At 40.2% G+C, this 13,126-nt stretch overlaps 1 protein-coding gene and 1 long non-coding RNA gene across 2 annotated transcripts in view; one reads left to right on the forward strand and one right to left on the reverse strand.

Moving 5' to 3' along the window:
- The window catches only part of LOC310677037, a 39,094-nt gene extending 29,590 nt beyond the window's left edge, over positions 1–9,504 (reverse strand). Inside the window, exon 1 of the long non-coding RNA XR_014510882.1 lies at positions 9,370–9,504. This is a non-coding gene — a long non-coding RNA (uncharacterized lncRNA). The remainder of the gene's footprint in view (positions 1–9,369) is intronic.
- LOC310677010 (uncharacterized protein) overlaps positions 1–13,126 on the forward strand; it is a 169,169-nt gene that overhangs the window by 84,868 nt on the left and 71,175 nt on the right. The window lies entirely within an intron of this gene.

Genomic DNA, 13,126 nt, shown 5'->3' on the forward strand with positions numbered 1-13,126 from the left:
TTGGATCCTTTCCAACTCTACAATTCTATAACAGAAAATACATTTATGGTGGGACATTTTAGATAGTTCTCATGGTGGGGAAACTTTCTTGCCTCACGGGCTGCATTCACTGTTGACCAACTCCCAGCATCTGCATGGAAATGGTGGGTGTGGCCAAGACAAAAGTGGGCATAGCCAAAGTAGGAATGACTCCCCCCCCCCCGACATATCCACATGTATACATATAGCACATACAAACACACACAATGCATGCATACACACACTTAACAAGGGCGGACTTGGGTACTATGGTGCCCTCTATGAGGTCAAAATCCACCACCACCCCAGCAAGGCAAGTCTAGGCAAGCTTCTCTAGGCATGTAGAAAATGCCACGTCTTTTAAGCTAGTTTTAGTTTATTGTTGATTTAAATTCATTTTTTAATGTTTTAAATAAACTCTTTTTTTTACCACTGATCTTAATTGCTTTATTCTTTCTGCAGCCTGCTTTGCAGTTTTCTTGCAATTCAGTAGTATATGAATGTTGTGGAATAAATAAATAAATAAATAAATGAAATAAAAACATGAAGGCTTTAGCCTTTTATATCTATAAGCAAATGTTAAAAACAATAGTGGGCATTTTTGATCTTGGCATTTTGATCGAGTAGCCCATGAATACACTGCTGTGGTGCTCAACAGTATTGGCTGAACTGTTCTTCAATTTCTGCTGCACATGTACAGGGATTGTTATCTAGGTTAAAAACCCCAAACTGCCCTCACAATTTTGCAGCATAAACAAAGCCTAAATAAATATTAATTGTTGGCCTAAGATACATGTATTATGCCATAATCTCAAGGAGGAAATCACACACAAACACCAAGTACAAAGTTTTCAATGTGACCTATCAAGAAGAATTTAGCACAAAAGTTCCATTAAAAATAAATAGAGCTGCAGGTTTAATTTTCACAGACTACAGCTGAATATGTACCCTGAGTCTATTTTTTCTCTTCTAAAATTGAACCAAGTTAATAATTTATGTGGTTCAATTTTTGAATTATTCCTTGGCTGATTTCTAAAGATGGAATGCATTATTTCCTAGGATTTCTTGAAGAAGAAGAATTTAGAGGGCAATCTAATTATCATTTCTAACAACCAAATGATTTGTTTGGATCCTTATAACATCCCTTTCACCATTAAGGTCTGAGTATCATCCCTAGAGCAATGTAAAGTTATTTAGAGAGGGAAATAATAGCAAGAGATTCTGAAATAAGATTAAAACTGTTTTTGCATAGTGCATAACATCTAGCTGCAATAAAATGCTGCTGTTTAAATGAACGTGGGAGAGTTACAGCCTCCTGATGCTGAGGGGTCACATTGCATCTTGTCAGCATGTTCTGCTGTTCAGAAGTACTCACAACAAGTTCAGAAGACTTCACTTATGTTCTTTCTGCAAACGCCTTGCATGAACTTTCCTGCCGTACATTTTGCAACCTCTTGGGAAAGCCATCAGAAGGAAAAGATTAATGGGCCTTGTTCTCCAGCCCTAAATGCCGCTGGCTTTATACTGGTTTAATTCCTGTAACATTTGCAACATTACTCTCGGCTATTGATTAGACTATCATTGTTCTATAACTTTATGGAGGGGCAAGAACAAGAATTTTATTTGTCCCAAGCAGGTTTCCAGCAAACCTTTATGAAAGTTTCTGTCATAGCTCTTATTTTAAAGTTTTTAAGTATTCCCTCTTGACATATACATAGAAGATTTGGGGATTTTATATCAGCCTTTCTGTCAGCCCCCTCCCCTTTTTTGCTAAAAGTTATCAGAATAAAACAGCCATATCACAGTTTCTAACCTATGTTTTCCAAAGCCAAAAATATAGCTTTCGTTCTCTTTTTCACAGGTGCATTAATTTACATTGGATATTGCACAGCATATTACCTTTTATTTTGAAACAAGGTTAAAAATACAAGCAATAAAAACATATCCCAATACAACAAAATCACTAAGTCCTTAGTACAGCATGGATAAGTTTATGGGACAACTGGAGGAAGACAGCCTAAGGAGCAGCTTATTAACGCCTGAGAGTATTTGGACATATAAGTTCCAGGTCTGAATATTCATGTGCTATCTTACCACTTAGGTCTTAGCACCAGCATTGCTCTACAATAAGTTCATCAACCCAGCTCTGGGCATTTGTCAGACAAGTCACCTGCCGCTAAGCCAGTAGAGGGAGCACAGAACACATGATTAGATCCATTTAATGAGCAAGACTGTTCAGATGCTTAAAGCTAAGCACTGGCTTAAGTGCTTAGCAGCTCCAAGTGCTCCATATCGTTATGACTGAACCCAAAAATGTTCATCACATGCATCATCATGACATTTCTCTTATGACTTAGCTAAAAGGGTAGTAATGCACAACTGACTTCATAATGGACCTCTGGCAAACTGATCAACTTTCACTGTTCCCTTCATATGTCTTACACATTAAGAATCTAATTTTTTGAGCTTTTTCCTGCTCCCAAAGGAACTAAATTGAAGTTTAGCTCCTATGGAGGCAGGGAACAAAACTTGAGGGTGTGTGGAGTGGTTTTCAGGCCCCACTCCAACATACCTAAATTTTGCCCTACATGAATGTTCCTTTCCCTCTTACGAATAATCACTCATTCCTGTGAGCAGAGAAGGAAACGTTGTAGAGAGGGGGAATAGAAGGTGGAGAGTAAAAGCTTTATGACCCACAGGGATTAGCATTTAGAACCCTCTTTTGCTCCTCCTTCTGCCTTCATCTCTTTTATTTCTTCCTTCTTCCATGCAAACTAAGCAAGTTGGTTCACTCCATTAATTGTATAAGAGTCTGAAGGAAGGAACCACTATGCGAGTAGTTTCACCACCCACAGAAATGCAAGGGATAGTAGCCTAGGAGAGGGCTTTCTCTGGTGCCCCTAACTCATGGAACTCCCTCCCGACAGTGGTTCCTCTAGCATCTTCATTGCATAGCTGAAGAAACACCTCTTTACCCTGGCTTTTGTCTATTACACAGTGCTGGATATATGTATAAGCTAAACAAGCTATAGCTTAGGGCCCCACTCTCTTGGGGGGGCCCAAAAAAATTAAAGGGGGAAAGAACCTGGATGTACATTTCCAAAATATAAGATAAAAAACAAATAAAATAAAACATACATACAGCAGCTTTGATAAAATACATATTTTGTTATGTGCAAATGGCTTTAGATACCTATTAGGTCCATAGATTACCCTATAGCATATATCCAACACAAAAAACAGCAACAATTTGCTGTTGACACAAAGGATAGCTGGACATATAAAGGGCCCCATTACCTTCAGTAGCTTAGGGCCTCATCAAACCTAAATCTGGCCCTGCTATTGCGTGTCGAGGTCCCCAAACTACCCCCCAAATAACTCACAACGCACACTTAATTTTTGTTTAAGGTTTTTGGCATAATTTTGGCCACAACTTTATTTAAATACAAAACCGTGAGTGGTTGTTTAGGCATTGGTTAAGACTATCTGTCCCCCCGCCTGGGAACAGAACTGACTTCCGGGCACCACCGAAAGACAGTGCGGGAAAACAAGTCGGGGAGAAATGGAGGTGAGTCACAGACCCTCAATTCTCATCCGCATGCTCCCCGAAGGCTTGCCTGCCCTAGTCCCATTCCAGGGATTGGACGAAAAGATGGCAAGCCCCAGGATTCCTTTAACGGAATTCCCTTTCCGCAGCAACCATGGAGGGGCAGGCCCAGCCTATCCTAACCCCTCCTCCACCAATTTATAACCAATGCCTATCCGCAACCTTACAAGTTGTGACGATTTGCTATGCAGTAGGCAAAAACCAAATGGCCCAGCCAATCAGCCAGATGGACAAAATTCCTACCAGGCCCCTGCCCCAACGGCAGACGACCCCATGACAGGCATAGCAAGGTCAACGCAACAACCCCTTACTCAAGGGCGGGTGGGCGGGTGATCCGTTGCACACAGCAAAGAGAAAGCTCCAGGCTGCGTGCAGAGTATTTAAACCTTTTACCCCTCCCACCAAAATTGCAACATAACTTTTACCCCAGCAACCCAGTGAACCAATCACTGCCCCAGGCCATCTTTAGAGACCCTGCTTGGTAACAGAGGGGTGGCTCAGCAGACCCCACCGCAACACGTGCTCTCCATGAAGGAGAACACGCTTTATGGTATTCTGTATTGTGGGGCCCACCTTTTTTGCTGAATCTCCACTGATGTTTTCGAAAGCTTCAGAACTGACTAAATCCCACTCCTACCCTGACATATTCCCAAGCATTTATGGCCCCTTTGCTGATGGGTGGGTAAGCTTGCCAATACAACAGTGTAACTTCAAGATGTCCAGGTACAGGGAGCTAGTAGTCTGTATTATAACACTCTCCAACAAGTTTAAATCCAGCATAAGGCTTCACTCTTATTATTTTATTAAGAAAAAGTATAATGGTTTCTAAACATATTTGGAAAAACAACAATCAATGATTGTATTCACTGGTGACTGAAGCAATTATCCTAGATTGCTTCAAATACTTCCAAGATCCAAGGGGAAAAGCCATTTGCAATAGCTGAAGATATGAACTTTTGACTGGCAAAAGCTTACTGCAGCATATATATGAACATCAAGAAATGTTGGTGAGGTATGGCTTCAATTTGTTTTCATTTAAAGGCAGTGGAAACATGGGTAGAAAGAGTACATGAGAGAAGCACCTTCAGAGGAAAATGAAAAAGTATTGAAGTTGGAAGGGGAAAAAAGAGAGTATGGTGAGGGTTATTGGGGTTTTTTTAAAATGTATTTTGTATTTTCATTTTGTATTTTTCTGTTGTGAACTAGCTTGGGATCATTGGATGAAGGGCGGTATACAAATTTAATAAATAACAGCAACAACAACAATGACATGTTGAAAGACTAATGTTCTTGTTTCCTTAATATGAAAATATGAAATGAAGGAAACAATGGCAGAGACATTTAATTCCCTGCTGATATGATAATAAGCGTAATAGGCTAGGAACATGAAGGTAGCATACATGACATCTATATTTAGAATGGGATCAAAGTACGGAAGAAGGTTTCAGAATCATTGGGTAAGGACAAAACTTGAGAACATTTTAACAGGTACAGACTTAGACAGGTCAAAGCCATTTGAAGTGGAGGTCAAGCTGAACAAATCTGATTAACTTCTTCAAGGAAGTGACAATGACAACTGACAGAAATGAAGCAACAGACATAATCTACTTGGACTTCAAGAAGCCTTTTGCCACAGAATTGCCTCAAAGAGCAGCACAAAAGGTTAGAGAAGATGGTATTGCTGGCAAACTCTTTCCGTATAAATTGAAGACGGAGTCATTGAAGGTTAACAGCTAATTCAAATTTGAACCTAAACGTTTTGGAACAGTTCCTTTTCCAGTCCATGTGCGTCCAGTTTAAATAAAAGCCTTATGCTCGGATGCTAAAGCAATTCCCTGAAAAGTCTTAAGAATAGTTGTGGGAGGGGTGGAGCAGGTAACACAATGCATCAAGGGCAGACGGACTTCGGACTTGCAGAATCTACACTTTAAAAAACAAACTCGGAGATCCAAGATCCATTGAGAAGCCCATTCATTTGCCCAGTCCCGCAAAATGCACATACAACTTGTAGATATGTATCCAAACCTGTGAACGTAGCCGACTACACAACTGTTTAGAGAACAGAACTGCAAGCTTGGCTCATTCTGTCTCATTCATCCATTTATATTCCCAGAGCTGAAAGGGTGAGGGTCACTCCCACTTGCCCTACCTCTTCTGCCATGAAATGCATCCACTGAGCACCTACTTCTCTCCTGCTAATTACACACTTGCATCCTGGATGTTTCTTGCTTATTCCACCCACTCACCACAGTCCCTAGAAACTTGTCTAGTCACACATGCCCACCTGGATCTAGGTTATTATGAGGAGCTGAACAGCAATACAGCATGTCTGAGCTGCAGAGTTCTGACTGGGACTCAGTGCTCCTCTTCACTTGAAGTCACAGGCAAACGCAGCCACTTGCCTGAATGCAGATGTCTGGTCAGTTCACCAGATTGCTAGAAAAAGCTGGTGACAACTATAATGGTGTTGTTGTTTTTTAAATGATTTGAAAAATCTTGTACTCAGGGATTTTTTTCTCAGTAAGAGGACGAGGTGCTGATGCATATATTGATAAAAGTGCTGTGCCAGCACAAAATGGCTGCCATTGGCAGTAAAAATGAGGTGACAATACTCTATACATGAGGTGAGTACCATCACAAGCAGTGCACTGCTTCCCACCACCTTGTGCTATGCTACTGCTGGTTCACATGGGCTGCTCTTGAGGTGAATTGACCAAGGAGTAGGAGACCAAAAATAATGAAGTCCATTAACTTTCCTTTAGACTTTCGCACATATATGGAGATATGCAGAAGACCCAGCTAAGATAGCAGTACCTGTCAGTGTTCCCAGTTGGCACGCCACCCACACCCAGCCTGTAATCAGGTAGACCACAATAAGTGTTTTGCCAACCTCAGGAATACATATGAATGCATCTCCATGTGATAATATGCAGAATCTACATAAAGGCTACATTTCTCCATGTGACGAAGGCCAAGAAATTGAATTTGTGTGTCTCTCAGAACTAACTACTGATTTTTGGGGGGGGGGGGGAATAATATGTGAAGGAATCTTGCTGGCATATTTCACTTCCTGGATATTTTCACAAAAATGCTGGAGATGTGGACCCCCAAAATGGCACTTGATTCCACTTATGGTAGAATTCTTCTAAAGTGGCAATTGTCTGGTGTCAGATAATTGAAGAAATCCAACTGATTACCCACAAAGATGCACCAGTTCCCACCATGGTAATCTTGAACATCTGGGATGGTCAAAATTTGGATGGTTAAAGGGAATAACTAATTGGTTTCTTGCTAATAGAAGCTAGACTGATCTTCACATAGTTTTGGAAGTAAATGGATAAAGCCACAGTGGAAATTTGGAATGACAAATTCATGTCAGAAAAACTAATGCAAAGAGTTCATTTACATACAGGAATATCAAGTCTGGTTTGGGAGCAGAGGCCTCAAGCACACCAGCAAGGCATACAAGTTTCTGGAACTCTTAATAGCTAAAAAAAGGTGAAGTGAAAGATTAGTGGCTAGTATCTTGGGAACCTCTGTTGTGGTTTAAAACCACCATTTGCCTCTGTGTCCTTCCACCCCTGCTTTATTCAAACTACTGCTGTTTAAAACAGCCACTTTCCCTCCCTTTCAGTGTCTCTCACTTCTCACTGTACTGAAGTCTCCATCTTCCAATTCTCAGCTGCCTCATATATGACAGAGAAATATGCAGAATCCTCAAATATCCCACAGTACTTTACTCAAACCTCTGTCATTAAAACCACCCGTCACATGCTAAGATCCATCCTTACATTACTCAAATTTCTGCTCTTCCTTTAAACCACAAATTCCCCCCTCTCATTGTCACTCCCTTCTGGCTCCAATGCCATGGCCACTGGTTTTGTATAACCTGCCTTCTCTTTTGCTTTTGTATCCCACCCTGGCATTATGCAAATCCAGGAATGTGATACAGCACTCACTACAAATCCTTCAGTGGGGACTGTGCAATGACAGCCATACATTTTGATGTATATAGGAAGATATATTTTATACTCAGACTGGGGAAGATAGACCAATGCTTAGGACAGTCCACTCTGATCAGCAGTAGTTCTCTCAGGTTCCTGACCTGACTACTGTTGATATTTTACCCAGCAACTCCCATTTTATGTCAAAATAAATGCTAGAGCTTACAATATATAACTCTTAGCCCTGTAAAAATTCACAACCAACAAGTCATATTTTTAAATAGTATTGACCCACTTGCCAGTGCAGCTTGCTATCCTATTTGCTTCACATTAAATATAGATAAATGCCACAATCTAGCATGGGGTTAGCCATGCTTAAAACTCCTTTGAATTCAATTGAATTTAAGTGTTTACCTGGTGCACTGTATTATGGCCTTTTAGATTTAAATTCCTACCTTCTCTTTATTTCAGATTTGTTGTGTTGACTCAATTTTCAAATTTAATTTTACTTTTTCTTTGTCTCTATGATACTTCAAAATAACACTAGAACAATAAACTATAGAAACAAGGCTAATCTCCCTTTCCTGAGCAAGATTCTGGAGCAAGTAGTCGCAGACCAGATCCACACACTTGCCCTTTTAAAATGTGGTGGGTTTTTTGGGGGGGAGGGGCTTATTGGGTTGTTGTTTTTATTTTGATTATGTATTTTGTAGTTTTATATTTTGATTTTATTCTATGAACTTCCCTGAGACCTCTGGGTATAGGGCCATATATAAATTCAATAAATAATAATAATAAAGCTAGCCTTGTCAATGTCAGTAAAAGGATAGCATTAATTTGTCTCCATTACTGCTATGCACCATGCAAAGGAAGGACATGTAATGTAAGAGGAATATAATACTCTTTGCCATTATCTGGTAAATACCATGATACTATTTAAATGGAATAATTGCTCTTGGTCACAAGGAACAGTAACAAAAAGTTGAGAAGGAAATGAAACATTTGTATATGTGGAGAGAGCTAGTAGTATAAAACAGTCCATCCAAATATGTCGGAGGAAAATGGTCCTTGAGATGCATTATTATGGACCCATATACGGATGTCAGTTTGCAACAGCGTGGTTGGCAAGAATATGGATGCACTGGATTTCTAAAAATAGTCAGGGAAAGGTCATTAACACAAAAGGATCCAGTTAGGTAGCCATATATTTCTGTATGCTGTTCCCCAGGCACGTCCAGCAACTGGATCTATTAATGCATTATTTACCTTTAACTACATAGGTATAAATTGTAGAGTACAGTTATACAAAAACAGCAGTATCATATAGATAAGATTTCACTATCATACAAAAATAACCAAGGATAAAGATCAGTATTCACAAAGTAGTAGAATATATAAACAGAAGAAGAAGAAGAAGAAGGAGGAGGAGGAGGAGGAGGAGGAGGAGGAGGAGGAGGAGAAGAGGAGAGAGAGAGAGAGAACCAGGCATGTTCAATATGCTAAGATCATTAATATGTAAGAAACCATTGGAAACATTTAATGGGAATTCTGCTCCAACAGGACTTGTTGGTTTATCACTATTTTTGACATGTACTTAGAATTATAGAATCAAAGAATCTTAGAACTCTAGAGTTGGAAGGGACCTTGAGGGTCATCTCATTTAACTCCCTGCAATGCAGGAATCTCAACTAAAGCATCCCTGCAGGACACATGGCCACCCAAACTCTGCTTAAAAACTTCCAAGGAAGAAGAGCCCACCCACTTCCAAGTGACTCTGTACCACTGTCAAACAGCTCTTACGGTAAGAAAGTTCTTCCTGGTGTTTAATCATATTCTCCTTTCTTGTAACTTGAAGCCATTGCTTTGGGTCCTGTCCTCCAGAGCAGGGAGAAAACAAGTTTGTTCCACCTTCCATGTGACAGCCCTTGAGATATGACAGCCATCTTCAAATATCTACTCTCAATTTCCTCTTTTCCAGGCTAAATATACCCGGACCCTCAATCATGGTTTCTTCCTGAAATGGCTACAACCAATCAGCAAAAGAGAGACAAAGTAAAGAAAAACCTGATTTTTCTGAACTTTTACTCCCTGATTTGTCCATTCTCTCCTGCTCTCTGATTTGTCCAATCTCCCTCCCTCTCTCTGTGGTTTCTGCCTCAAAATGGCTGCTGCCAACCAGCAAAGCAGAAATATTCAAGGAAGTAAGGAAGTTGACAGATCAGCTTAATGAATCTGTGGAGCATACGGTGAAGTTTTGGCATATTTTTTAATGTGCGGATAAAGAGCATGTGGTTAGCAAGACCTGAGTACATTTCTAATTTTTCAGTTGTATTAAGCCACTAACCTAAGCATCATGCAATACATTGGTATTTCAGGCATAATAACAGGCATTTTACTCTTGGTCAGGGGCATAGCTGTCAACTTTCAGATTTGAAAATAAGCGATCAGCAGCCTCGAAAATAAGCGATCAGCAGCCTCACCTGTCCCGGGGACAGTCTATGGGATATCTAACAATCCAGGATAGCAGCGGGGAGCAGCGGGAAATGGTGCTGGAATAAGGGAATTTCCTGCAAAAAAAGGGAAGGTTGACAGCTATGGTCAGGAGTCAGCAAACTTTTTCAGCAGGGAGCCGGTCCACTGTCCCTCAGACCTTGTGGGGGGCTGGACTATATTTTGAAGGGGGAAAATGAACGCAATCCTTTGCCCTGCAAATAACCTAGAGATGCATTTTTTTAAAAAATCACACATTCTCCTCATGTAAAAACACACTGATTCCCAGACCGTCCATGAGGTGGATTAAGAAGGCAGTTGGACCAGATCCGGGCCCCGGGCCTTAGTTTGCCTACCCATGCTCTTGGTAGTTTGAGTATTTACACTGAAATGTGTCAGCTGGAGCAAAAGATATTTGATTTGCAGAAAACAGAACTTTGTTTTCATTTGAGGCTATCCTTCTCTTTGAGGCTTTGTATTTAGTTGCGTTGCAAAATGCATCCACTCACCAATGGAAGTATAACATACCATTATGCACTTACTGATATGACTGCAAGGTAGTGGAGGGCTTGCCTCCTTTTCCTTTAAGTCACTTTTTGCTTTTGCCTGCTGGCAGCCATAAATTGAGATAATATCCTACAGTGCCAGTATATTACTTAGAAGGACTCCCCCCCACCCCATCACAAATGATGCTGCAAAAAAGGTGGGTGTTCATTTTTGTGTGTTTTGTACATGATATGTTCTGTCATTCAAGCCGTAAGGGAGTTATTCTTATTGTTCATCCGCTTCAGTAAAACTGTAAGATTTTGGGTAGTCTTCACCTGATTTACTCCTATATAAACACTGATTTTTCTGTTGAATAAGATGCTTTTCATAATGAAGAAGAAGGCTCTGTAAGGCTTTAGTATAATATGTAAGTGAAAAGCACTCCAGCCATCAGTTCAGATATATGAGTTTAGACACTGGAACTCATATTTAACTGTAGATTCCTCAGGTAAAAGAAGATAAGGGAGGACAGCAATATACACCCACAGAAAAAGAACAGTAGACTTGGAGGTGGGGAAAAGATTTCAGGTTGAAAATTCCAGAATTTAATACTTTACAGTTCAGTGTTCACTACTAGCACAACCCATCATCAACCAATTGGAAGTTTGAGTTTCGAGGACCATTGAACACTGAACATTCGCAATGTACTGCAATTACAGGAGCAATTGTGCTAAATAACTTTGTGCTGATAGTGCATGAACATGTGCATTTTTCTCATCAGCTTTCCAAATTTCGCATTTCTTCCTGTCGGAGACGTTGACTGCTCACCAGACTGGGATACTGAATGCTTTAGGTCATGGAATTATTGCTTCACTAACTTCAAAAACATGCCTGAACCCATTTACTTATCTTGCTGAAGTGGCAGTATTTCTATTTAGTGTTTTCTTTTGACATTTAACTATTACATTTGTATTTCATGGAGCAGTGCAGTGCAGAGATTTGACACTTGAAGATATACATTTAGTGTAAATTGAGGACTTTTGTGGCTGTAGTCCATATTTGCTGCAGTTTAAATGCAAGTAGAGATTACTGCCCGCCCGCCCCACTTCTTTTCTCAAAGTGATAAATACCTATTACTACTGGACAGCATTGTATCACATCAAGTAAGATAGCAATAGTTTTTCAGGCCACAGAATATTCATTTTGAGTTTAGTGCCATATATATCTTTCCTAAGGATATAAGCATAAAACACTTACTCAATCAACAACTGACTTTTCATACACAGTTATTGGGGAAACAATTGTGAAGAAAACCACTTATCGTGGTAAAAAGTATTTAGAATCTGCACCTGTTAGGCAATTCAGCCTATATATTGGCAATGAGAAATGAACTCTGGAATGGAAATGTGTGCATGCATGTGTGTGTGTGTGTGTGTGTGTGTGTATATATATATATATTCTGTGTTGGAGGGCCACATTGGTGATGACCTTTTCACAGCAGATGGCAATTGTGTGACCTTTGTGAAAGGGAATTGTGGGGTTGCCCCATTTCCCAAAAGACAGGTGCTTATATCCATCAAATCTAAATTTTCTTTTCTCTTAAACAGATAGAAAACATGACATTTACATTTTTATGTGACCATTATAAAAGGCTTTAGTGATATCAACAAAATGATAAAGTAGTTTAAAACTATATGCTGAGGACAGGGGGAAAGACCTTCTAGCTCTGGAAATTCAAAATCCCTTCATCAAATAATATTCCACTGACCTAGAATGTTTAGCAGATGTTGTGCAGACACTGAATCCCAATAAAGGGTTATTTAGAAATCCTACTTTGAATATAGAACCTAATATAACCTTTTGAAAGAGATCTTACAAAATAATATATGTACGGAGAAATCTATTTTCTACAGGTACATAAGAGTTGTATGATAGAAACCCACTTTGGGAAACACTGGTCTTGAATATTCCAGCCAATCCTCCTCTTTAACATTTCTTTCTCTTCTTGTTTCCCCGTCTTCCAACTATATTTCCCAGCAGGGGGCGCCCTAAATGTCCTTGACTACAAGCAAGAGATCAGCTTGGTATTTGAGGGCAGATAGCTTTATCACATTATTTTGTGGGTGTTACCTACATTACAATAGTGGCATTCTTGTGAGGTTGGGAAGGTGTCAGTCTGGATGATGCCCTGAATCCCTTCCAGTTATTGGTGCCTTGTATCCAAGGAGGGTTAGAATCCAGTAAAGGAGGTTGCTGAACCAGTCATACAAGTTTCTATCTAAGACATTGGTCTTAGCTGACCACTTAAGTGCCCTGATCAGCAACTCAGAGAATGAGCTAGGTTGCAATACCTACAGCTAAGTAATGGGGAACCACAGGTCAAAGGGGCTGGACTAGAGAGTTGTGTGTGAGAGAGCAAAAGGCTAGGAGCTTCAGACAGAGATACCTGTTTTGCTGTGTGCTAGATCCAAGGTAAACAGTACCCCTGCCCGTACGGGCCAGTCGTATCCGACTCTAGGGTTGTGCGCCCATCTCACTTAAGAGGCCGGGGGCCAGCGCTGTCCTGAGACACTTTGAGGTC

The sequence above is a fragment of the Podarcis tiliguerta genome (assembly GCF_965153285.1).
Source record: "Podarcis tiliguerta genome assembly, chromosome: 4".
Classification (NCBI taxonomy): domain Eukaryota; kingdom Metazoa; phylum Chordata; class Lepidosauria; order Squamata; family Lacertidae; genus Podarcis; species Podarcis tiliguerta.